Source organism: Papaver somniferum, chromosome 2 (assembly GCF_003573695.1).
Source record: "Papaver somniferum cultivar HN1 chromosome 2, ASM357369v1, whole genome shotgun sequence".
Classification (NCBI taxonomy): Eukaryota; Viridiplantae; Streptophyta; class Magnoliopsida; order Ranunculales; family Papaveraceae; genus Papaver; species Papaver somniferum.
In genome coordinates, this window is record NC_039359.1 from 47,984,301 (window position 1) to 47,989,439 (window position 5,139).

General features: G+C 39.5%; 1 pseudogene; it reads left to right on the forward strand.

Moving 5' to 3' along the window:
• The first annotated feature begins 3,225 nt into the window (after window positions 1-3,225).
• Window positions 3,226-3,325, forward strand: LOC113354923 (annotated as a pseudogene).
• The last annotated feature ends 1,814 nt before the right edge of the window (window positions 3,326-5,139 follow it).

The following is a 5,139-nucleotide window of genomic DNA, read 5'->3' on the forward strand; positions in this document are numbered from 1 at the left end:
AGGTAGGATCTAAACTTATCCAAGGCAAACACGATGGCTAGCAGTTCCTTCTCGGTAGTTGTGTAGTTCATTTTGGCATCATTCAGAGTTTTGCTAGCATAGTAAATCACATGAAGTAATTTGTCTACTCGTTGACCTAACACCACGCCTATAGCATAATCTGAAGCATCACACATAATCTCAAAGGGTAGGTTCCAGTTGGGTGCCTGGACTATGGGAGCGGTAGTGAGTAAATTTTTAAGATTCTCAAAAGCCTCTAAACAAGCATCATCAAAGACAAACTTAACATCTTTTGCAAGGAAACTGCAAAGAGGTTTAGAAATCAAGCTAAAATCCTTAATGAATCGACGGTAAAAACCTGCATGCCCTAGGAATGACCTAATGTCTTTTACGGTTTTTTGAACCTGTAAAGTCTTAATAAGGTCAAGTTTGGCTTTGTCTACCTCTATACCCTTTGAAGAAATGATGTGCCCTAAAACAATTCCTGATTTAACCATGAAATGACATTTTTCCCAATTAAGAACTAAATTCTTTTCCTTACACCTAGTCAACACTAATGTCAAATGATGCAAGCACTCATCAAAAGATGAACCAAACACTGAAAAATCATCCATAAAGTCCTCTAAAAACCGTTCTACCATATCAGAAAATATGCTCATCATACAATGCTGAAAAGTCGCAGGGGCATTACACAGCCCGAAAGGCATGCGTCTATACGCGAATGTACCAAAGGGACAGGTAAAAGTGGTTTTCTCTTGGTCTTCTGGGGCAATAACGATCTGATTATATCCGAAAAAGCCATCTAAAAAGCAATAGAAACTATATCCAGCTAATCTCTCTAGCATTTGGTCGATAAAAGGAAGGGGAAAGTGATCCTTCCTTGTGACCTTGTTCAATTTCCTATAGTCGATACAGACACACCATCCCGTGGTCACTCGGGTTGGGATTAACTCATTATCCTCATTCTGGACTACAGTGATACCTGATTTCTTGGGAACAACCTGAACGGGGCTGACCCACTTACTGTCTGAAATTGGGTAGATAATACCCGCATCTAACAACTTAAGCACCTCTTTTCGAACTACTTCTTTCATGTTAGGGTTCAGTCGACGTTGCATCTCCCTATAAGGTTTGGAGTCTTCCTCTAAATGAATCTGATGCATACAAACGGTAGGACTAATACCCTTAATGTCTTTTATAGACCACCCTAAAGCTTCCTTATTATCTTGAAGTACTTTTACTAACCTACTTTCCTGATCACTATCCAAGTCGGCAGCAATAATCACAGGTAAAGTCTCAGATGGGCCTAAGAACACATACTTCAGGTTATCTGGTAGTGGTTTGAGGTCCAACTTAGGGGGCTCTTCTAAGGAAGGAACTTAGGTAGTCTCAGAAGCTGGTAATGGTTCGAACCTAGCTTTCCATCTATCAGTGTCTAACACAGGGGTAGAATATAATAGAGCATTCACTTGTTCAATGGTACTATCATCGTCAAAATCTAAACCAAAATGGGATAGATAACTCTCTAATGGGTCTTCAGACAAGATGTTTGGTAATGACTCCTGAACTAAGGATTCTATCATATTCACCTCATTAACACATGTGTCATCTAGCTCATAAGGTAGCTTACTGACATTAAAGATGTTCATTTCGATAGTCATATTACCAAAGGATAAATTCATCACACCATTTCGACAGTTTATGATCGCATTAGATGTAGCTAAGAATGGGCGACCTAAAATCACAGGTATCTGGTTCTCTGGGTCAGGGACAGGTTGGGTATCTAGGACCACGAAATCTACTGGATAAATAAACTTTTCGACCTCAATAAGAACATCCTCGATAACACCTCGAGGAATTTTGACAGACCTATCAGCTAACTGCAGTGTTATCTGAGTAGGTTTCATTTCACCAAGTCCTAGCTGTAAGTACACATGGTACGGCAGTAAGTTCACACTGGCTCCTAAGTCAAGTAAAGCTTTTTCTACCCGGAGTTTACCTATTGTACAAGCAATGATTGGGGAACCTGTGTCTTTGTACTTTGGAGTGGTAGTGTTTTGAATGATTGAACTTACATGACTAGCTAAAAAGGATTTCTTATGGACGCTAAGTTTTCGCTTTCGCGTACACATATCCTTAAGGAACTTGGCATAAGCAAGAATTTGCCTAATTGCATCTAATAAAGGAAGGTTTATGGTAACTTGCTTAAAAACCTCCAATATGTCATTAAAGTTCGATTCCTTCTTTGTTGATGCTAATAGCTAGGGAAATGGGGCTCTAGGCACAAAATCAGACCTCTCAGGAACCGAATTGGCATCATCGTAAATTTTATCAGTCCCCTCAGTTAGTGGTCCTGAGGGGTGAACTATAGTATGTTCACTATCGAGCATGGTTACCTGATTGTCTACTACTCTACCACTCCTAAGGGTTCTAATAGCATTCAATTGATTCGATGGTTTTGCACCTACTTCATGAACTCCTCTAAGGTTGGGGGTAGTCTGACTAGGGAGCCTTCCGTTATCTCTCTCACTTAAGGTCTTAGCTATTTGGCCGACTTGAAGTTCTAGCTTAGCAAGGCTCTGAGCATTAGTTTGAAAGTTCTGCTTGGTTTCCTGTTGAAAACTAATTTGGATCTATGCTAACATATCCTGAGTTTTTGCTAACATCTTAATAGATTCCTCTAATCTAGTCATTTTGTTTTCTGGGCCTGATGAATTCTTAGTGTAACCAAAACCTGGGGGAGCATTAGAATTACTAAACTGACCTTGACTCTGGCCCTTAGACCATGAAAGGTTCGGATGGTTTCTCCAACCAGGATTATAGGTTTCTGAATATGGGTCAAACTTCTGACGGTTATCATACCTAGTGTTATTATAGAGAGCATTGGCTTGCTATTCATTATTCTGGCCTTCCCAAAAAGGCTCCAATCTACCACTAGTGTGACCCACTTCTAAAGCTTCTAACCTTTTCGCTATAGCAGCAATTTTGGCATCTGATTCAAAGCTTCCTTCTACCCTATTAACGTTTCCTCTGCCTAGAAGAATTGTTTTCTGGGGTACCCTATTGCTTTCCCACTGTTGGGTCTTTTCGGCGATTTCATGCAAATATGTCATCGCATCATCAACTGTTTGGTTTTCAAACCCACCTGTACACATGGACTCTACTGTAGTTGTGGTGGGATAATCTAAACCCTCATAAAGGATCTGAACTAACCTAACCTTTTCTAAACCATGATGAGGGCATTGGGCTAATAAATCATTGAACCTTTCCAAATACCCATACAAAGATTCTCCCTCCTGTTGTGTAAACGTGCAGATTTGCGTCCTAATAGGTGAGGTTTTGTGCCTAGGGAAAAACTTGTTCAAAAAGGCAGATGTAAGTTGTTCATAGGTTTCAATTGATTCGGAAGCCAAACTATACAGCCACGACTTGGCTTTATCTTTTAAGGAAAAGGGGAATAACCTGAGTTTTAAAGCATCATCATCAAGGTTTCTAATTTTCAGGGTACTACAAATTTCCTCAAAGTCCCTAACATGGAAATAGGGGTTTTCATTTTCTTTTCCTAAAAAGATTGGGAGCAACTGTAAGGTTCCAGGCTTAAGTTCATAATTTGCTTCAGTTTCAGGTAACCTGATACACGAGGGACGAGTAGTCCTAGTAGGATTCAACAAGGCTTTCAAAGTTGCCATTTCTGGCGCTATTGGACTATCAGGGATTCTTTCCTCAAACGGACGTTCAAAAACGGAATCTTCACGAATCAGACTTTCTAAATTGAGTTAATCAAGACGCTTAGAACTACTAGGTTTCTCTTTCACAAATCTACCTAGGGCGTCTCTTTTACGTTCAGGCATGCAACAGAATAAGGTAGGGAATTCTATGCAAACAAAAAACAAGGCTGACTCAACCAAATCAAACCTAAATTTCTAGCAAACAAAAAGCATGATGGCTCCACTTAGATTGTTTCTAGACCAGCTTCTATTCTTTCGAAAAGGAACTCGTTACAATCTGAGCAAACCCCTCTGGAATCAATCCGAGTCAAAGTAAGTTGAATCGAGGCGAGGGAAGCTTAGTGGAGCTTTGATACCCAAGGCCTCACCGGTTACAAGGCGGCGCAGTCACGCATTCAACTCACAGAAACCTTCAAGAACTTCGAAGTATGCTCAAAAGAGTAACCAATATTCTTCGAACGACTTTCCTATTAAGCTCGTTACCCTATAGGTCTCGTTCTAGTCAAAATTTTAGGCTTAGGTTCGCGTTTGGTTTCGTGTTCCTAAGGCGGGCAAGAAGAAAACTGTGATGAAATCCGAACCCTTATCTTGTATGGCCAGTCCTTGCCCTTTACTAGGAATTAAAAGCAACCGTATTCAAGTCCTCAGCATATATTCACCTTAAGGAATACAGTAAACCCACTGACAGGGGATTCGCGGGTGTTTCGAAAAACTTACCTCCCGTACCAGACGGGCGAAGAACCGCTGAAGTCGACTCGGGCCACAACTCCTATGTTATGTACGAACCCGAGGGGCCGAGGTGATATCGTAATCACCGTCCTTCCCTACACACAGTTTGTATTTAAACCAACCCTTCCTTAGGGTTTAAAAATAATAATGTCCAAAGTCCAATGTTCAAGTGTCCAAAAAGAAAAGAAAAAGTTACAAAAATAGCGAACCCTAATACATTTCTCTCTCTTTTTTTTTAATAAAGAAAAATAAACAAACCCTAAAAAAAAAAAAAAAATATCTAAAAATAAATTGTCTTCTTTTCCGTTCTTTTCGCTTTAATCTTTTGCTCCAAGTCTTTATGCTTTAAGTTCCAGTCTTTACGAAATCACCAAACTCCTTGGCTCAATTCGCTTTATGATCCAAAACCTGTAGACAAAAGACAAATACCCAAAAACGTAAAAAAAAACAAAAACAAAAAAAAAACGAAGTATAAAAACCCTAAAAGCAAATCCGCGTCGGCGGCGCCAAAAATTGATGAGATTTTAATTGTTGTAGAAAAAGTGGTAATAAGATTTGTTCAACTCGAACTTGTGAAGGGTTTTCGAAAATTAAATAAAGTTGTTTCAAAGATAATAAGAAAATACCGAGACCCTGGATTCCACCATTAACCAATTAAGTGATAAATTCTAATCAATATTCA